The 22,384-nt window shown below is 43.7% G+C and overlaps 1 protein-coding gene across 6 annotated transcripts in view; it reads right to left on the reverse strand.

Annotated features, from left to right (window-relative positions):
- The window catches only part of mpp7a (MAGUK p55 scaffold protein 7a), a 544,364-nt gene extending 529,527 nt beyond the window's left edge, over window positions 1-14,837 (reverse strand). For 5 of the 6 annotated variants that reach the window (XM_070881483.1, XM_070881489.1, XM_070881487.1 and 2 more), the window contains exon 1: window positions 14,732-14,837. The gene's annotated coding sequence lies outside the window, so the exon portion shown is untranslated. The remainder of the gene's footprint in view (window positions 1-14,731) is intronic. The other variant, XM_070881484.1, reaches the window with a different exon arrangement.
- Window positions 14,838-22,384: the final 7,547 nt, after the last annotated feature.

A 22,384-nucleotide genomic window follows, 5' to 3' on the forward strand; every position in this document is an offset into this window, starting at 1 on the left:
CAGTTTCGATTTATGTTATTCTACTTTACTAACCTCATCCAAAATATTTTTTGTCGACGAAAGGATGGAACAAGCAACAGAACTATAAGCATTTGACTTCCCAAATTAAATCCTACCATGCAAACAAAGGAAATGAAATTGTAATTGAAAGTTTGACTTCTATTTAAGGTCTGAAAAAAATCCTTAAAAAGAAAAAAGGGGAACATTTAAGTTTTCTTTTCACCAATTCTACGCAGCTTTCTTTTCACGCCATTTCATGTTGAAAGGGTGAAGGGCAATCACATATCCTGCATTCTAAATTGTCATTCCGATTATCTGGCTATTTCCTTTCCTCACAGTTTTGTTGCCTCCTTTTTAAATTCAAACTTTCACCAGCTGGCTCCTTCTGAGTTATTCTCACATCCTTTCATTATCCACAGCAGGTTTTAATTTCCATCAATCTTCCCTCTAGTTCTGAATATAGCCACTTATCTAGACACATTTTAAATAGGATTTCTATGATATACATGCCTTTCAATTTAGCACTTCATAATTACAATTAGCAGCCACCAGAATGGTTTCCTCAATTCTAATCATATTCGTGCCATTGTTGACAAAAGTACCAAAGATGCCAAAGTTATTACATTAACAGAATAATTCTTCCAGACAACAATGACCTCAGTCCAACTTCAAGTCAAAGTGTAGCCACAATTCACGCTTTGCTGTATACTCTATGACTACATTTCCAGATCACTGAACTGATGGAAATAATTCATTCAAAATAAAATGTTTCTGCCAGGCTCCAGCCTTTTACTCAGAAAATGAGATCACACCTTATAATCAGAATACATACTCTGTGATCCCAATTTTTAATTACCCCAAACTCGTAATCCATGTGATCCTTCATGTAAAGATATTGCTTAAAGCTGAGGTGAAAGTCAGGATGGACTCAGTTGTGATGACCATGGCTCACATCTGAAGAGCCATAGCAGTTTACAGCACAGAAGGAAGCCATTCAGCCCATTGTGTCGACGTGCTTGTTTGCTTCAATGCAATAGCTGTTTGTGTGAATTACCAGAGGGCCGATGCCACTTATGGAACTTCCACTGTTATTTGTTTCAGTTTTCAAGTGGTGGAAGAGGAGAAGGGAAATATACCTCAAAATAAGCACTTTCAGAAGTACCTTCTCAAAAAAATTGTCTCCCAATTTATAGCAGACTGGAGTTCTGTTCGACAATTAAACCAACAAAATTTACTTCTGTATGTTGTTGACGATATTTGTTCAAGAATACCTAACGTGGTTCAATTTTAAACATACAATTGATCCAGTACAAATACAAAACTTTGTTCCAATAATGGCAAGTTCATCCACAGGCCAAAATTGCAGTGCAATGACACTCTTACCCACGGTGTGAGGATGGCTGGTTTCGGAGATAGAGAAAACTCACACCAGAGCATTCTGAACTGCCCGATTAAGGCACCTTGAGAACACCCAAGAACAAGGTACTAACATTACTAAGCATCTGAGCTATGCTGTACTAGACATTGAATGCTGTTCACTGGGTCTTCCTGAGCACTGGCCTCTCTGATGTGAATTTTGGAGACCAGTGGTTTATCAAAAATAAATGCGTTGACTAAGTGGCAGTCAACACATAACCAGAAATCAGCAATCACTGGTTTACAATTTTGCCTCCAATTGCTTACAGTGGATATCTTGCCCATCATCCCAAAATACTTAACAACTATTTACATTTATGTAGCACCAGTAAAACATTGCAAGGAGCTTCACTGGTGGTGGCGGCAGCAGTGATTGTGTGTGTGTGTGTGTGTGTGTGTGTGTGTGTGTGTGTGTGTGTGTGTGTGGAGGGAAAGAGGGAGAAAGGGAAGTACAGCTGCAGAGAGATTTAGGGAGGAAAATCCAGAGGTTACGTAATCGACATCCTCGGGTTTTAAAAAGAGGTAGCTACAGAGATAGCGGATGCATTGGTTTTGATCTTCCAGTATTTCCTAGATTCTAGAATGGTCCCCATGGATTTGAAGGTAGCAAATGTAACCATGCTATTCAAGAATGGAGGGAGAGAGAAAACAGGGAACTACAGGCTAGTTAGCTTGACATCAGTAGTAGGGAAAATGCTAGAAGCTATTATTAGGGACCTGTTAACAGGGCACTTCAATAGTCAGAATATAATTGGGCAGAGTCTACTCGGATTTTTGAAAGGGAAATTGCATTTCACAAATCCGTTTTTTTTTAAAAAGACTAGGAATAAACTGGATTTTTTTTGGGTTGGCAAGCAATAACTAGTGGGATACAGCAAGGATCAGTGTTTGGTCCTGAGCTATTTACAATCTATATTAATGACTTAGATGTGGGGACTGGGTGTAATGTATCCAAGAAGTTTGCCGACAATACGAAGCTAGCTAGGTGGGAAACTAAGTTGTGAGGAGGACACATGGGAGGCTGCAAAAAGGTTAGACAGGTTTAGCAATTCGGCAAGAACATGGCAGGTGGGATATAATGTGCAGAAGTGTGAAGTTATCCACTTTGGTAGGAAAAAGAGAGAAGCAGAATATATATATATTTTTTTTTAAATGGTGAGGGACGGGGAAATGTCGGTATTGAGTGGGATCTGATCATAAATCACAGAAAGTTAATGTGCAGGTACAGCAAACAATTAGGAAAGCAAATGGCATGTTAGCCTTTATTACAAAAGGGATTGGCGTGTTAAGTCTGACTGCAATTACACAGGGCCTTGCGAAGACCACACCTGGAGTATTGTGTACAGTTTTGGTCTCTTCACCAAAGGATATACTTGTCTTGGAGTGCAACTCAGCTGAATAGACTGAATCCTCAGCTGAGGGGATAGCCCCATGAGGAAATATTGAGTCGATTAGGCCTATATTCTCCAGAGTTTAGTAGAGTGAGAGATGAACACATTGAAACATATAAATTCTTAAGGGGCTTGACAGGGTCGATGTTTTCCCTGGCTGGGGAGTCTCGAACTTGGTGTCCCAGTCTCAAAATAATGGACTGGCCATTTAGGACTGAGATGAGGAGAAATTTCTTGATTCAGAGGGTTGTGAATTTTTGAAATTGTCTAGTTCAAAGAGCTGTGGGTGCTCAGTCATTGAGAATCTTCAAACGGAGATCAACAGATTTTTGGATACGAAGGGAAAGTGGAATTAAGATAGAGGATCAGCCATGACCTTATTGAATGGAGGAGCAGGCACCTATTTCTTCGGGCGAGGCCATGGAAGGATTTCAAAACAAGGATGAGAATGTTAAAAATGAGGCGTTGCCACACCAGGAGCCAATACAGGTCAGCAAGCACAGGGGTGATGGGTGAACGTGACTTTGTGCAAGTTAGGATACAGGCAGTTTTGAATGTGCACAAGTTTACAGAGGGTGCAAGGTAGGAGGCCGGCCAGGACAGCTTTGGAATCGTTGGATCTGGGGGTAACAAAAGCATAGAGAAGGGTTTTAGCATTAGATGGGCTGAGGCAGGAGTGGAGAAGGGCGATGCGGAAGCAGCGGTGTTGGTCACGGAGAGGATATCGGGTCAGAAGCTCAGCTTATGAAGTACTTTTTGAAGTACAGTCACAGTTGTAATACAGGAAATGCTGCAACCAATTTGCACACAGCAAGGTCCCAGAAACAGCAATAATCTATTTTTTTTTTAAGTGATGTTGGTTGAGGGGCGGGTGTTGGCCAGGACAAAGTGGAGAACTCCTCTGCTCTTGACACAGGAAGATCAAAACACAAGCCCCTCGAGTCTGCTCCACCATTAAATTAGATCATACCTGATCTGTACCTCAAACCCAATCACCCAACTTTGATCCATACCCTTAGCTAATAAAAGCTCCAGTGATTCTTAAATCTTACGCTCTTAAAAATGTCAATTGACACAGCATTTACAGCCTAATTGGAGAGGACAAGTTCCAGAATTCCACTACGCTGTGTGTGGAAAAAGTGATTCCTAAATTGCCTAGCTTCAATTTTATGATGCACCTGTGTTCTGGATTCCCCACCACAGGAAATAGTATCTTTGTATCCACCCTATTGAATCCCTTTATCATTTTAAACACCACACATAGATCATCCAACTTGTAGTTATATAGCGCCTTTAACGTAACAAAATGTCCCAAGGCACTTCATCGAAGCGTTATCAAACAAAATTTGACACGAGCCACATTAGGAGATATTAGGGCAGATGACCAAAAGAAGTCAAAGATGCTTTAAGGAGCGCCTAAAAGGAGGAAAGAGAGGTGGAGAGGTTTGTGGAGGGAATTCCAGAGCTTAGGGCCTTGGCAGCTCAAGGCACAGCCACTAAAGGTGCAGCAATTCAAGTTAACCTTCTAAATTCAAAGGAATACAAGCCAGGTTTATGCAACCGTCCTCATAAGGCTCAATTTTCCTCAGTGATTTGCGCTGATTTTTTGGAGCAGACTGCTTTTTCTGGCCTCACTTAAAAATCCAGTTTCCCCAATCAATTTGCATCAGCGCAACTCATTTAGTTACGATTTTCTTAGCTAAGATTTTTTTTCATTCAAAGGAGGCGTAACCAGCCACCTACGCCAATTCTGGCCATTAAGTGAGCTTTGGCTAGCTGATAGTTACTCCATTTCTGCTTAGGTCAGCGTATGTGGCCTCTCCAGAAAACATTTGCGTGAAGTTAAAGAAATCGGCACAGGTAATTAAATCAGAGGCCATTCGGCCTGGGCTAGGGGAGGAGTGGTCCGGAAAGGCACTCAGGGCCAGGTGAGGGTTGGCGGGGAGGGAGCGGGCCATTCAACAAGTCCTTCGGCCTGGGCTAGGGGCAGGAAACAGAGCGGACCGGGAAGGCACTCAGGGCCAGGGTCTGCAGGGGAAGGAGCGCTTCTCTGTAAACCCTGTAGAACAGAAAATTAAAAATGCTCACTTAACCGTAAGCTGCTGCGCCCACTTGAGATTCCGGTCGCGGTCTTGAGGCCTCTTGCACATGCGCGTTCATTGCAGCGACATCAAAAACGCACGTATTTTTCCCCATGCACGCACAGAAGGCCCAGCTGCGTTTTTCGGCGCAGACAGCAGGTTCCACCACCCCCCGTGCTGCGCAGTTCCAGATTGCAGTTCAGGTTCGACCTCCAAAACCCGGAGTTCCGGAATCCAGAATGTTCCAGAATCTGGACCGATCTGCGACGGGGTCATCCAAAAACCGGAAACTGTTGCGATATCCGGGCTCCCCCCACCTCAGCGAACCAACTTCGCCCGCCCCGACCTAGCCCTGGCCCCCCTCCCTCCCTCCCATTTACCTCGGCTGCGCGTGCCCACCTACCTCGGGCCAGACAAGGAACTCCTCCTCCTCGGCGGGGCCCCGCCCGATCAGGTCCTCCTCGGCGGGGCCCCGCCCTACAACCCTAACAGCTCCTCAGCGAGCACCCGCCCTTTGACGTTCTGAAATCCGAAAATACCCGAACCTGTGCTCGGGTGTTTCCAGTTTTGTGACGTCAGAAAGACGTTCCAAAATCCGAGAAAACAGAAAAACCGGCTTGGCTTCGGTCCCGAGGTTGCCGGATTCGGGAGGTTGAACTATATAAAGATCGGGGAAAGTTGGTACAACAATTTTGGCACATTTCTGGACCTAAAAACCCAGAGTAACTCTGGCAATATGCCAGAAAACATGCTTGGACAAAATTGAGCCCAATAATCCTTTAAGCTCCAGTTCTGGTGATACGCCCTGCAAAGCCGTGCCCCCTCCAAAGACAATATATCAAGCTATGGCTCAGTGGGTAGCACACTTACCTCGGAGTCCAAATGTTGAGAGTTCAACTCCCACTCAAGTAACTTGAGCACATAAATCTAGGCAGACACTCCACTGCAGTGCTGAGGTAGTGCTGAGGTAGTGCTGCACTATCGGAGGTGCCGTCTTACAGATGAGACGTTAAACCGAGACCCCGTCTTCCCTCTTAGGTGACGTAAAAGATCCCATGGCACTATTTCAAAGCAGAGTAGAGGAGTTATCCCCAGTCTCCTGGCCAATATTTATCCCTCAATCAACATAATAAAAACAAATTATCTGGTTATCACATGGCTGTTAATGAGTTTGCTGTGCGCAAGTTGGCTGTTGCATTTCCTACATTACAACAGTGACTACACTCGCAAAGTACTTCATTGGCGGTAAAGCGCTTTGAGACATCCGGTGGTCGTAAAAGGTGCTATATAAATGCAAGTCTTTTTCCTTTTTCAGTGCCCTAACCCGAGTGCAGTACTCTCGATGGGGTCTAACCATGGCTCTGTACAAGATAACAGTCTAATGTTTGATAATGGTGTTTCCTGAGCTCATGATATATCATTCTGCTACTCATTAAAGGAGTGAAGTTAATGAAAATCTATCTTCTAATATAATCTGTCATGCAAAAACTATGTCCAATGTTCAAACATACTGACAATAACATAGTGACAACAGTGACTCGAATCTTTCATGAAAATAACCAAGAACTGCTCATATCTCACTTCACTTTCAGCGTTAAATATTAGCTGTCATCCTGTCTCAAGTGTAGCAACTGATGAACAAAACAGGTCCATTTATGGAAACAATGTGCAAAAGGAACAAAAACTAATTCCATAGAACCACACACATCCTAGCTTGAATTATTCCTGGAAATAAGTATTTTTTGGTTAAAATGTAGAGGATCAATCCAAGGACAATGATGCCACCAACACGAGGATAACATCTAAACTGTTAATCAATAGCTCTATACAAACAAGTTGCAAGTCACACTATTATGTTAAAACAATTTAGTGGCAGATGCATTCTCTGCATTCAACTGAAAAATTGTTTATTTATGATCAGTCAAAACCCAATGTCTTCGAGGCACTATTGCTCCGCAGCAATGCTACTGACATCTGTTAATCCAATTAATCCAAATGCTTCATACAAAAGTCAGTTTAATTTGGACATAGTTAACCATGCCTAATAGTGCAACAAATAATGAGCTTTCAAAACACAGCAGGTATAGTTTCTGTACAGCTGCGGCAACTGCACGAGTCAATTTAATATAACCTTGTCTGACGCAAAAGGACAATTTTGCAAGTTGGCTGCTCATTTTTATTTTCTGAACCACATCACACGCTGCCAAGAGAGCTGGAAGATAAGCACCCCTCAGGCTTTTAAACTTGCACCCAGTCAAGTGAACGAGACACTGTCAAGTGCAGGAGTAGGCCACAGTGCCGCGCTCTCCAACTTATTTCCTCCTCCCCGTCGTGAAATAAATGGCCTTCACTCGCTGCCTGAAACCAGAAACTTTCCAGGAAATTACTACAAAAAAATCCACAACATTCCCAAACAACCATAGAAACCCCAAACCACTCTGCTCTGCTCTGTCGACTGCAGTAACTAAATGCATGCATGTGGAGAAAAAAGCAAGGACAAATAGGTTGTGAATAGAAGGTGACTGAACTAGCAGTCAAGATTATTTGGGCCTGTTAAGCGGCAGAAACCACTGGTAATAGATCAGCTCCAGCATCTGTGAGGTAAGGTCAAGGAGCCAGTGTCATAATTACAACAGGTGGCATCGCAAATAGTGTTACACACAGCGCCAGGTCTTGACGGTGCAGAGAGGAATCCAATTAAGATAGCTGTGGAAACCAGCAGTCTAAGAAAGGGCAGAATGTGCAACCACCACAAAAGTATGCTGTGGCAGCAGAGCAGTTAATAAACAAATTCAAGCAGGATTCTGGGTCAGAGAACAATTAACCAAAGGAAAGTCAGTGCAAAGCAGAAGATTTCAACCTGCTCCAAAATGTTGACACTGTGAAAGATTAAGGTTGGCAAAAGCAGTGATGAAAGTGGTTTGAGTGGTTTTAAAATAAATAGACCGGTCCCCTCAAAAAAAGACTATGGAAAAATCAAACAACCCGACAAAAACTGGACAAAGACAAAAAACCCTGAACAGTACTGGAAACAAATGGAAAAGGATGAAAGAGCAAACAGAATAAAAAATATTTACAGAAATCATGTGAAACAAACCAGAAAGCAGTGAAACAGAAAAAACAAAAGACTTAGTTTTTTTTTAAAAAAAGGATCCAAAACAAAAAGAAACTGCAAACAGCAATGGAGGCAATAAAAGCAACTGCGAAAAGTTAGGAAGAAGTCATTACCATGTCACAAGGTATATTACTATGGTTACAAACTGCAAAGGTAAGACATGGAGAACTATTCTGTTGCCAAAAAGACGTTGAGATGAGACAACGAACAGCACTCGAACACCTGCAAAACCTCCAGAAATTTGATGTAGAGCAACACCAAAATAAATAAATCACACACATACAAGTTTATTCCAATTTGTTGAAGTAAAGCATGAAGCACCATAAACACATAATAAATAAATGTCGTCAAGGAAGGTTCCTCCATTTCTACCAGTCAGTCTGTGCTCATGGTTTTATTGAACATGTATTTAAGTTTCAAAATAATGACAGGTCTGTACAAAGTTGATCGAGAAAAGCTTCCCATTGGTAGAAGATTCGAGAACCAGAGGTTACAGATTTAAAATGATTGGCAAAAGAACCAAAAGCGACATGAGGAAAAACTTTTTTTTTTAAAAACACAGCAGGTGATGAGCATCTGAAATGCACAGCCTGAAAGGGTGGTGGAGGCAGATTCAATTGTGACTTGAGGGAATTGGAAAGTACCTGAAGGGAAAAAAAAAATGCAGGACTCCAAGGAAAGGGCAGGGGAATGGGACGAGCTGAAGTGCTCTTGGAGAGCACAGGCTCGACAAGCAAAATGGCCTCCTTCTGTGCTGTACCCATCATCACAGGCAGTCCCTCGGAATCGAGGAAGACTTGCTTCCACTCTAAAAATATGAATCCTGAGGCGGCTGAACAGTCCAATACGAGAACCACAGTCCCTGTCACAGGTGGGACAGATAGTCGTTGAGGGAAGGAGTGGGTGGGACTGGTTTGATACATGCTCTTTCCGCTGTCTGCGCTTGATTTCTGCATGCTCTCGGCAGTGAGACTCGAGGTGCTCAGCATTCTTCTGGATGCACTTCTTCCACTTAGGGCGGTCTTTGGCCAGAGACTCCCAGGTATCAGTGGGGATGTGGCACTTCATCAGGGCGGCTTTGAAGGTGTTCTTGTAACGTTTCCTCTGTCCACCTTTGGCTCGTTGGCCATGAAAGAGTTCAGAGTAGAGCGCTTGCTTTGGGAATGTTGTGTCTGGCATGCAAACGATGTGGCCCGCCCAGCGGAGCTGATCAAATGTGGTGAGTGCATCAATGCTGGGAATGTTGGCCTGGTCGAGGTCATTGGTGTGTCTGTCCTCCCAGGGGATTTGCAGGATGTTACAGAGACATGGTTGGTGGTATTTCTCCAGCGACTTGGTGTCTACTATACTGCAACCATTCTATGATTCTACGTAGCAGCTTTAACATAGGAAAATGTCCCAATGCACAGAAGCCGAATCAGACAAAAATGGACACAAATCAAAATATTGTGGTCGACATGAATCAATAACTGAAACTTAATCTCCCCAACAGTACCTTGGTAAGCACCCATACCCCACAGATTACAAGTGCTATTTGTTGCTCCAGTGTATCACTGGCTCCAAGTGACTGATAAACTATATGGTAGATTTTATATGCTCCAATTTTCTTTCCAGCTAAGCAGTATAAAATGTTATCCAAGGACATATCAGTAACACTACCACATAAACAGGCTTTCTTTGACATGAACAAATCTTGGTGAGGGGATGAGTAACAGAATGCAGAACATAATACTGACAGGGTTGGAAAGTGTTGTTGAGAAAATAGGACAAATCAAGTTTTCAGGTACTGTGAAAGAACAAGTTACAGTATTTCAATAAGGTAAAAAACACAACAACTTGAATTTACTGAACACCTTTCAACATTGAAAAAAGCCGAAGGTGCTTCACATCGTCAGACAAAAATGAACAGCCAGGAGGAGGAAATATTTGGAGGGGTAATTAAAAGCTTGGTCAAAGAGGTGAACTTTAAGGAGAGTAAAAAGAGGAGGAAGAGGTGGAAAGCCAGAGGGGTTTAGGCAGGGAATATCAGAGCATAGGCCTTAACAGTTGAAGGCATGACCACCAATGGTGGGCCACAAAGAGGATTTGGAGGTGGGGTGGGGGGGTGAGTGGAGACACAATAGGCAAGATGATGGCATAACAGAGTTGGTGGTGGTGATAGTCGGCTGGGGGGGGGGGGGGGGGGGAGAGGGGGGGGGGGGCAGGGGGGAGAACAGAAGAGATTGCAGGGCTGGTAAGGGTTACAGAGATAGGGAGGGGTGAGGCCATAAATTAAACACAAGCATGTGAATTTTAAATTGGAGGTGTTTGCGTACCCCGGAAACCAAGGAAGGTCAGTGAGCACAGGGATGCATGTATGAGTGGCACTTGGTGTTGGATAGAACACCGGCAGCAGAGTTTTGGATGAGCTTAAGTTTATGGAGACTGGGAGGCTATCCAAGAAAGCAAAGCAAGAGTCAAGTCTGGAGCTGACAAGGACATGGAATTAAGGTTTTAGCAACAGATGGGCTGAGGTGGAAGTAGGCAGTCTTTGTGATATGGGGTCAAAAACTCAGCTTGGGATCAAACAGGATGCCCACATTGTGAGCTATCTGTTTTAACCTGAAAAAGTGAACAGGGAAAGGCATGGAATCAGTAGCAAGAGCTGAAGATATGGTCTTCAGACTTCCCAATGTTTAACTGGAGATTTCTGCATCTCCAACACCGAATGTTAAACAAGCGGTCTGACAGCCCCCTGGCCAAAGACCGCCACAAGTGGAGGAAGTACATCCCGGAGGGCACTGAGTTCCTCAAGTCTTGTCGCAGAGAACATGCAGAAATCAAGCGCAGGCAGCGGAAGGAGCGTGCGGCAAACCAGACTCCCTCCCACCCTTTCCTTCAACCACTGTCTGTTCCACCTGTGACAGAGACTGTGGTTCTCGTATTGGACTGTACAGCCACCTAAAAACTCATGCTAAGAGTGGAAGCAAGTCTTCCTCGATTCCGACTGCCTATGTGATGGTGGACAGGTCGAGTCAGTATATTATATTGAAGCTGATGCCATGTCTTCAGATGATGCCACCAAGTGGCAGCACTTCGATGAAGAGGCAGGAGTCAAGGATCGATCCTTGGGGGACTTGAGGTATTGGTGCAGAGGCCAGAAGAGAAGCCATTGCTGGACAGGCTCTAGCGACAGTTGGATAGCGAAGAGTGAAACCAGGCAGGGGCAGTCCCGCTAAACTTGACGACAGAGAGCCATTTAAGCGGATAGTCAACCATGTCAAAAGCTGCATAGATCGAGGAGTGATAATGCACCACGATCGGAATTACACGTGATGCCATGTGACTTTGATTAGCGTTGTTTTATTGCGGGGTGAAAACCCGATTGCAAAGATGGAGTCGTGGAACAGAGTTTTGGCACAGATTTGGAAGCCAACGTGTTCACAAAGCAACAATGCTGACAATTGCAGATATGGACCTCAGGAGGCACAAAAGAAGATGATTCAGAGCAACTAAAATCATCAGTGATATCAATGAGATACAGGCACAGAAACAGAGCTTTTCTTGTAGTGTTCACAAGTACATTCACTGATTATTTACTACAAGATAATGGGAATCTAGAGAAAAAATAATGACCAGGATTTGCCTCATTAGAAGTTGTGCGCCAGCTAATAATTGTTTATTTTTTTTCCCCGTATGTGGGTTTATCAAAATGTTCAGTTAGTGGTTTTGTTTTTTCCCCAACTGTATTTTGTGTGAACATCCGACGACCACTACACGTGTGCCAACTATGAGGACAGTCTGAAAGTGTCAACCAGATTTACAGAAAAAATTGATTAAGGGAGGGCTTCACAACTTGCATGGAATTTCACTTCAACATTTGCTTGTTCCTATCTTCCCGACCAACTCTACCTTCTATTTGCCCCACCCCCTCCCTCGGTTAAATCCTTCTGCTTATCTTCAACAGCTGGCTCCAGTTATCCACAGCCAACCTTGGCCCACAGGTTATCAGTGTTGCTTTTCCAATGGTTCCATCAATTACTTAAACGGGTTGCTGTGGCACACACTGAATTTCCACGGGTTAGAGTCTAAACGTATTTATGAATTCCAGCACTTGGACAAAAATCCTACTCGTCATTGCACAAGTTTCAAAAACATTAAAATATCTCAATGTCATGCAGTACAAATAGGCTCACATAAATTGGGTACAATAGTGTCCTGCCTATGGGCACAAATTTGTCCAGGAGTTGCTCAGTTTTTTTTTGGAGCAACTTCATTTTGCGCCAGTGTGAGTGAGTTAGTTAGGATTTTTTTTTTAATTTTAATTTTTTTTCCCCAAAAGGGGGCGTTACCAGCCACCTACGTCTGTTTTGGTCATTTAAGCCAATTTGGACAGCGAATAGTTACTCCAAACTAACTTAGGCCAGCATATGTGGCCTCTTGTGGCACCACAGAAAACCCGTGGAGAGTTAAGAAGTCAGTGCAGATAGCCAGAGATGGGGGGGGTGGGGAGGGAAGCACAGAGGACCTTGCAAAGCATTAAACACCTTCACAACAACGATTACAGATCTTGTACTGTAATTTTTGTATAATTTACACATTCCATTATATAAAGCTTCATAAAATATGCACTTTTTAATATCATTTATATCAGAAGACAAAGGGTTTCATAAAACCATTTATGAATCAATGCCCAAGGACACCTAGGTCCCTCTGTACTTAAGCAATTTTTCTCCACTTAAAAGTAATTTGCTTTTCTATTCTTTCTGCCAAAGTGGATAACCTCACATTTTCCCACATTATGCTCCATCTGCCAACTTTTTGCCCACTCACTTAGCCTGTCTATATCCCTTTGCATAGTTAGAGACATTGACAGAACTAGGCTAAATATGGCAAGTCTTGACAGCTGTTCAACACATGTTTTGTAAATTTCATATGGAAGTACAACCTTGTTATAGCTTTGCATTAGATATAAAAATGATAAACATTAGCTTAAATTAAAAATGCAAAACAGATTTAAAAAAATGAACATCCTAAAAATTGTTGTAGCGAAGGCGATTTGGTTTGTCAAATTATAACAACTTGCATGCACATAACACCTTTAACACAGGAAACTCTCCAAAAAGCACTTCACAGGATCATAATCAAACAAATATTGACCGAGCCAAAGAAGGAGATATTAGAGCAGATGATTAAAAGCTGAATCAAAGATGTCGGTTTCAAGGAAAATCTCAAAAAAGGAGAGGCAGAGAAGCGGAAAGGTTTAGGGAGGGAATTACAGATCTCAGGGCCTGGATGGCTGAAGGCAGACGCCAATGCAAGAGCGAAGGGAGTTAGTGATGTACAACATGCAAGCCATTCAGCCCCTTGAGCCTGCCCGCCATGCAATTCGATCATGGCAGATCTGCATCTTAACTCCATTTATTGCCTTGCTTCTGTAACCCTTATACCACTGCCAAACAAAAGGCCAGAGTTGGAGGAACGCCAAGTTCTCATAAGGTTTTAGGGCTGGAGGAGCCTACAGAAGGTGGGGAGAAACCAGAGGAGGATTTCAACACGAATAAGAATTTTAAAATCAAGGCATTGCCGGTCCGAGAGTCAATGTCAGTCAGCGAGCACACGGGTGATGGGTGAGCAAGACGGTGTGGTTAGGAAACTGGCAGCAGAGTTTTAAATGTGCTCAAGTTTATGCAGAATGGAAGGAGAGGCTGGACAGGATAGCATTGGAATAGTTAAGTCTGGATATGAGAAAGGCATATAATTAGGGTTTTAGTGGCAGATGGGTTGAGGCAAGACGTTGACAAGGAATGCTGCGGAGGTGAAAGTAGGTGGCCTTTTTGATGGAGGTTATGGGATCAGAAGCTCAGCTCAGGGTCAAAGAGGACGTCGAGACTGCAATCTGTCTGAGCCAGAGACAGTGGCTGGGGAGAGGGATGAAATCGGTGCCATGGATGGAATTCAGAGCTCAATAATGTAGTTTTTTGTAATTCGCCAACTCGTCACTAGTCACATATATGGGATACAATTTATGGGTGTGTTGTAATACGAAAAAACACATAATACATGTCAATACTTAACCAGAATGCAAAGCAACTTATTTGATTAGTCAAGTTAAAACTAAGCTCTGCCGTTACGTCTCCTCCCACCCTAAGTGAAGCCCAAAATATTCGAGAATCCTCCCCCCACACTTAAAGTAATGATTTCGCACCATGTTTTAAGAGCCGCGCTGCCCTCTCACTCCCGTCTTACAGACAAAAATCACTGTTCACCTCAAGTCAGGAACCACATGAAACACAGCCGGTTCCTGAAGTCCAAGATTTGCTTTTACAATGATTATCCTAGTCAAAAGCAGCAAATTATTGCAAACACAGAAACGCAACAGTGCAGCCACGGGTTAAAATGTCCTTCGTCGTACATTATTGTTTTTTTCTACCCCCCGCCCCACCAAGAAATACGTACGCACCGCAAAAAAAGGTAATAAATCTATTGTTCAAACAGATTTTTAACATGCTAATACCTCTGAACCAAGTCTAAGGCAAGCTACACTGCGCGACTCGCACAATCTGATGATAAAACGCTTCGCGGCGCACACGCTGCTTGTCGAAATTTTACCAATAAAAAAAACAAAACAACGGCTAACCCGAACTGCCACTCCTTCGCCAGAGTGTATGTGCGCGCGGCAGGACTGTGCCGACAGGGTGCACGGGGTGCCTCACACCATCTCAATTTACCGGATCTTGATTACTCACTCACTGACTGACTCGCCGTATCCTGCCGGCTGGGACTCAAGTCACTACAATAAAAGCCGTGTCCCCGATCGTGCACCCCTGGTCCCTTCCAACTCGCTGACAAACGCGCTTGCGCACCCCAGGGCCGCCCTCCCCGCTTCCAATTCGCTCGTATACGCGCCTGCGCACGTACTAACGTCACCTTCCACTCTCCCCCAACCGTCGTCTGTTGGCGGCGGCGACGTCATGGTTCGACCCGGCTGCCAATCAACCCGCGGGTCGCCCAGGGCAACCCAGCGTCGTCACGAGCCCCGCGCCCACCTTTTCAAAAGCGCAGAGAAGACAACTTCGCAAATCTGTTTGAAAGCCCAAAATAAAAACGCCGTTATTGCAGATGCTGGAAATCTGAAAACAAAAGTGCTTGAAATTCTACTTACTACTCGGGGGATCAAGGGGTATGGCGAGAAAGCAGGAATGGGGTACTGAAGTTGAATGTTCAGCCATGAACTCATTGAATGGCGGTGCAGGCTAGAAGGGCCGAATGGCCTACTCCTGCACCTATTTTCTATGTTTCTCTGTTTGCAGGCCAGGCAGCATCTGTGGAGAGACAGCAGTCAGCCGACAGTTCAGGTCATCAGAACATAAGAAATCGGAGCAGTAGTAGGCCATTTGGCCCTTCCAGCCCGCTCTGCCAATTAATAAGATCATAGCTTATCTGATCCTGGCCTCATCTCCACTTCCCACTCACTCCCCATAACCCTGGACTCCCTAATCATTCAAAAATCTGTCTATCACCACCTTAAATATATTCAAAGACCCAGCCGCCACAGTTCTCTGGGGCAGAGAATTCCAAGAGATTCACAACCATCAGAGAAAAAAATTCCTCCTATTTTCTGTTTTAAATGGGTGACCCCTTATTCTGAAACGATGCCCCTGAGTTCGAGATTCCCCCATGAGGGGAAACATCCACTCTGCATCTACCCTGTCAAGCCCCCTCAGTATCGTGTATATTTCAATAAGATCACCTCTCATTCTTCAAAACTCCAAGGAGTATCGATAGGCCCAACCTGCTCAACCTTTCTTCATATGACAACCCTTTCATCTCGAGAATCAACCTCGTGAATGTTCTCTGAACTGCCTCCAATATAAGTACAGGTATATCTTTCCTTAAATAAGGAGACCAAAACTGTACGCAGTACTCCAGGTATGGTCTTAACAATGCCTTGTAAAGTTGTAGCATGACTTCCCTACTTTTATACTCCATCCCCTTTGCAACAAAGGCCAGCATTTGCCTTCCTGATTACTTGCTGTACCTACATGCTAATTTTTTGTGTTTCATGCACAAGATATGTGAAGAGAAAAAGATGAGTGAAGACTAATATAGGTACCTTGCAGTCAGAATCAGGTGAATTCATAATGGGGAACAAGGAAATGGCAGACCAATTGAACAAGTACTTTGGTTCTGTATTCACTAAGGAAGACACAAATAACCTCCCGAAAATACTAGGGGACCAAGGGTCTAGCGCGAAGGGGTAAGTGAGGGAAATCCTTATTAGTCAGGAAATGGTGTTAGAGAGATTGAAGGGACTGAAGGTCAATAAATCCCCAGGGTCTGATTGTCTGCATCCCAGAGGACTTAAGGAAGTGGCCCTAGAAATAGTAGATGCATTGGTGGTCATTTTCCAACATTCCATGGACTCTGAATCAGTTCCTATGGATTGGAGAGTAGCAAATGTAACCACTTTTTTAAAAAGGAGGGAGAGAGAAAACAGGGAATTATGGACCGGTTAGCCTGACATCGGTGGTCGGGAAAATGCTGGAGTCAATTATTAAAGATGTAATAGCAGCGCATTTGGAAAACAGTAACAGGATCGGTCCAAGTCATCATGGATTTAAAAGGGAAATCATGCTTGACAAATCACCTAGAGTTTTTTGAGGATGTAATTAGTAGAGTGGACAAGGGAGAACCAGTGGATGTGGTGTATTTGGACTTTGAAAAGACTTTTGACAAGGTCCCACACAAGAGATTGGTGTGCAAAATTAAGGCACATGGTATTGGGGGTAATGTAATGATGTGGATAAAGAAATGGTTGGCAGACAGGAAGCAAAGAGTGAGAAGAAACGGGTCCTTTTCAGAATGGCAAGCAGTGACTAGTGGGGTGCCCCAGGATTCAGTGCTGGGACACAAGCTATTTACAATATACATTAATGATTTAGACAAAGGAATTGAATGTAATATCTCCAAGTTTGCAGATGACACTAAGCTGGGTGGCAGTGCGAGCTGCGAGGGGGATGCCAAGAGGCTGCAGGGGGACTTGGACAGGTCAGGTGAATGGGCAAATGCATGGCAGATGCAGTATAATGTAAATAAATCCACTTTGGTGGCAAAAACAGGAAGACTGATTATTATCTGAATGACAACAGATTAGTAAAAGGGGAAGTGCAACGAGACCTGGGTGTCATGGTACATCAGTCATTGAAGGTAGGCATGCAGGTACAGTTGGCAGTAAAGAAAGCAAATGGCATGCTGGCCTTCATCGAGAGGGGATTTGAGTATAGGAGCAGGGAGGTCCTGCTGCAGTTGTACAGGGCCTTGGTGAAACCATACCTTGAGTATTGTGTGCAGTTTTGATCTCCGAATCTGAGGAAGGCCGTGCTTGCTATTAAGGGAGTGCAGCGAAGGTTTACCAGACTGATACCCGGGATGGCAGGATTGACATATGAGGAAAGACTGGATCGGCTCGGCTTATACACTGGAATTTAGAAAAATGAGAGGAGATCTCATAGAAACATATAAAATTATGATGGGAGTGGACAGGTTAGATGCAGGAAGAATGTTCCCGATGTTGGGGAAGTCCAGAACCAGGGGACACAGTCTAAGGATGGGGTAAGCCATATAGGACTGAGATGAGGAGAAACATTTTCACCCCGAGAGTTGTGAACCTGTGGAATTCTCTGCCACAGAAAGTTGTTGAGTCCAGTTCGATGGACACATTCAAAAGGGAGTTAGATGTGGCCTTTACAGCTAAAGGGGTATGGAGAGAAGGCTGGGGTGCGGTACTGAGGTTGAATGATCAGCCATGATCATATTGAATGGTGGTGCAGGCTCGAAGGGCCGAATGGCCTGCTCCTGCACCTATTTTCTATGTTTCTCTGTAAGAAACCCCAGATTCCTCTGTACTACAGCATTTTGTATTCGCTCCCCATTTAAATAATAATTAGCGTTTTTATTTTTCCTACCAAGTGGATAACCTCACATTTTCCCACATTATAGTCCATCTGCCAAATTTTTGCTCATTCAAGGAGCCGATCGATATCCCTTTATAGATTTGTTGCAACATCCTCAGAACTTGCTTTCCCACCTATTTTTGTATCAGCAGCAAATTTGGCTACGTTACACTCGGTCTCGGTCAAGTCATTAATATAAATTGTAAATAATTGAGTCCCCACACTGATCTCTGTGGCACCTCACTTGTTACAGTTTGCCAAACTAAAAATGACCCATTTATCCCGACTCTCGAAAAGAAAACAGTTAGCCAATCCTCTTTCCACGCTAATATATTACCCCCAATCCCGTGACTTATCTTGATTTCGGAATCTATTTGACAAGGTTTCCAACTCTGGTTTCCACAGTGACATCCTCATTTCTGAGCGGTTTTCCGCATTTTTCTCTCATTACTAAGGTTTGTTGGTGTTATATTAAGGCAAGTAAATGAAGTGTTTGTGGCAACCCTAAGTTTCTGGGAGCCAACAGTGTTATGTATTGAATAAAGACTCTGACCAGATACTGTGAGCTCAAAGTAAGATGTGACCGCAGTCCTTTATTACCCGTCTCCAGAGTGCCTCTCCAGCCTGTGAGGCCTCCTTCTGGACAGGTGCTCCCAATGGATTGTGGGCTCCCTTGGGCCTCCAGAGGATGAGCCCTCTGGTGGTTAAACAAGGTATTTACAGGTTTACATATACAACATAAAGCATCAGTGGAATGACAAGCCCGTTTCGCTTTAGCTTTTGTCATTGACTGAGTCTTCACCCCTACATTATTCTTAGATTGTAAAGTCTGATTTGGCTGCAGACATTCTTTTCCTCTTCGATGAAAATTTAGCATGACCAGTGCATCTCCAGCAATGGACACTCTCACCCCGCACCAACATCTGCTGGGAGCCCGAATGATCTATCCTAAGTCTAGTCTCTGCCTTAGACTAAAGCACACTTGGTGATGGACCATCAAGCTCTGAAAATGTTGCAGCTTGCCATACAATAGGTGGTTATGATGGTGGCAGTAAAGTTCACAATGTCACAGCACAGACCTGTGAGCAACACTGCTTCCTTAAATGTTATAGAGTTAGAGATCTTACAGAAGAAAGTGCCGCAAAGCGGGGTGGCCCTATTTCATGAAATCACAGAAGGAGGCTATTCAGCCGACTCATGCCAGCTCTTTGAAAGACCTATACATTTAGTCCCGCTTCGCTGCCCTTTCCCCATTGCTCTGCAAATGTTTTCCTTTCAACTACTTATCCAATTACCTGATGAAAGTTAATATTGAATCTGCACCCACTACCCTGTCAGGCATTGCATTCCAATTCACTGCATAAAACAATGTCTTATCTCGCCTCTCGTTCCTCTTCCAATTACCGTAAATTGTCTCCTCTGGTTACCTACCCTTCTGCTATTGGAAATAGTTTCTCTTTATTTGTTCTATCAAAGCATTTCATAATTTTGAATACCTCTTTTAAATCTCCCCTTCTAAGGAGAACAAATGCAAATAACTAAATGCCAAGCTCTCGTAAAATTGCAGTTCTCAACAACCTCCCCTCAATATAGTCACCCACGTCCCTTGTATCTGTCTGCTGGTATTGGTGTCAACAGCAAGGCAAAAGTAAGTGTGCTGTTCACTTCTGCATTCGTTTTTTCTGAAATCCATAAATCATGGGATGAAACCAAGTTGGGAACTGCTGCACATAGAAACATAGAAAATAGGTGCTGCAGTAGGCCATTCGGTCTTTTGAGCCTGCACCACCATTCAAGAAGATCATGGCTGATCAGTCACCTCAGTACCCCTTTCCTGCTTTCTCTCCATACCCCTTGACCCCTTTAGCCGCAATGGCCTTATCTAACTCCCCCTTGAATATATCCAATGAACTGGCATCGACAACTCTCTGCGGAAGGGAATTCCACAGGTTAACAACTCTCTGAGTGAAGAAGTTTCTCCTCATCTCAATCCAAAAAGACTTAGCCCTTATCCTTGGACTATGTCCCCTGGTTTTGGACTTCCCCAACATCGGGAACATTCTTCCTGCGTCTAACCTGTCCAGTCCTGTCAGAATTTTATATGTTTCTATGAGATCCCCTCTCATCCTTCTAAACTCCAGTGTATACAGGCTGAGTCGATCCAGTCTCTCCTCATATGTCAGTCCTGCCATCCCGGGAATCAGTCTGGCGAACCTTCTCTGTACTCCCTCAATAGCAAGAACATCCTTCTTCAGGTGAGGAGACCAAAACTGAACACAATATTCCAAGTGAGGCCTCACCAAGGCCCTGTACAACTGCAGTAAGACCTCCCTGCTCCGATACTCAAATTCCCTAGCTATGAAGGCCAACATACCATCTGCCTTCTTCACCGCCTGCTGTACCTGCATGTCAACTTTCAATGACTGATGTACCATGACATCCAGGTCTTGCTGCACCTCCCCTTTTCCTAATCTGCCGCCATTCAGATAATATTCTGCCTTCGTGTTTTTGCCACCAAAGTGGATAACCTCACATTTATCCACATTATACTGCATCTGCCACGTGTTTGCCCACTCACCTAACTTGTAAAGTCACCCTGCAGCCTTTTAGTGTCCTCCTTACAGCTCACACTGCCACCCAGCTTAGTGTCATTTGCAAACTTGGAGCTATTACACTCAATTCCCTCATCCAAATCATTAATGTATATTGTAAATAGCTCGTGTCCCAGCACTGAGCCCTGCGGTACCCCATTAGTCACTGCCTGCCATTCTGAAAAGGACCCGTTTATCCCGACTTGCTGCTTCCTGTCTGCCAACCAGTTCTCGATCCACATCAGTACATTACCCCCAATACCATGTGCTTTAATTTTGCACACCAATCTCTTGTGTGGGACCTTGTCAAAAGCCTTTTGAAAGTCCAAATACACCACATCCACTGGTTCTCCCTTGTCCAGTTACATCCCTAAAAAATAATTCTAGAAGATTTGTCAAGCAGGATTTCCATTTCATAAATCTATGCTGACTTGGGCCGATCCCGTCACTGCTTTCCAAATGTGCTGCTATTTCATCTTTAATTATTGATTCCAAAATTTTTCCCACTACTGATGTCAGACTAACTGGTCTATAATTACCTGCTTTCTCTTTCTCTCCCTTTTTCAACAGTGGTGTTACATTAGCTACCCTCCAGTCCATAGGAACTGATCCAGAGTCGATAGACTGTTGGAAAATGATCATCAATGCATCCAATATTTCTACGGCCACTTCCTTAAGTTCTCTGGAATGCAGACTATCAGGCCCCAGGGATTTATCGGCCTTCAATCCCATCAATTTCCCTAACACCATTTCCCGCTTAATAAGGATTTCCTTCAGTTCCTCCTTCTCACTAGACCCTCGGTCTCCGAGTATTTCCGGAAGGTTATTTGTGTCTTCCTTCGTGAAGACAGAACCAAAGTACTTGTTTAACTGGTCTGCCATTTCTTCATTCCCCATTATAAATTCACCTGAATCTGACTGCAAGGGACCCACGTTTGTTTTCACGAATCTTTTTCTTTTCACATATCTATAGAAGATTTTGCAGTCAGTTTTTATGTTCCCAGCAAGCTTCCTCTCATACTCTATTTTCCCCCTCCTTATTAAACCTTTTGTCCTCCTCTGCTGTCTTACAAAATTCTCCCAGTCCTCAGGTTTGCTGCTTTTTCTGGCCAATTTATATGCCTCTTCCTTGGATTTAACACTATCCTTAATTTCCCTTGTTAGCCACGATTCAGCCATCTTCCCTGTTTTATTTTTACTCCAGACAGGGATGTACAATTGTTGAAGTTCATCCATGTGATCTTTAAATGTTTGTCATTGCCTATTCACTGTCAACCCTAAGTATCATTCGCCAGTCTATTCTAGCCAATTCACGTCTCATACCATGAAAGTTACCTTTCCTTAAGTTCAGGATCCTCGTCTCTGAATTAACCATCTTAATAAAGAATTTACCATATTATGGTCGCTCTTCCCCAAGGGGCCTCGTACAATAAGATTGCTGATTAGTCCTTTCTCATTACACATCACCCAGTCTAGGATGGCTAGCCCTCGAGTTGGTTCCTCGACATATTAGTCGAGAAAACAATCCCGAATACACTCCAGGAAATCCTCCTCCATCGCATTGCTACCAGTTTGGTTAGCCCAATCAATATGTAGATTAAAGTCGCCCATGCTAACTGCTGTACCTTTATTGCATGCATCCCTAATTTCTTGTTTGATGCTATCCCCAACCTCACTACTATTATTTGGTGGTCTGTACACAACTCCCACTGGTGTTTTCTGCCGTTTAGTATTCCGTAGGTCCACCCATACCGATTCCACATCATCCGAGCTAATGTCCTTCCTTACTATTGCATTAATTTCCTCTTTAACCAGCAACGCCACCCCTCCTCCTTTTCCTTTCTGTCTATCCTTC

Source organism: Pristiophorus japonicus, chromosome 5 (assembly GCF_044704955.1).
Source record: "Pristiophorus japonicus isolate sPriJap1 chromosome 5, sPriJap1.hap1, whole genome shotgun sequence".
Lineage (NCBI taxonomy): Eukaryota > Metazoa > Chordata > Chondrichthyes > Pristiophoridae > Pristiophorus > Pristiophorus japonicus.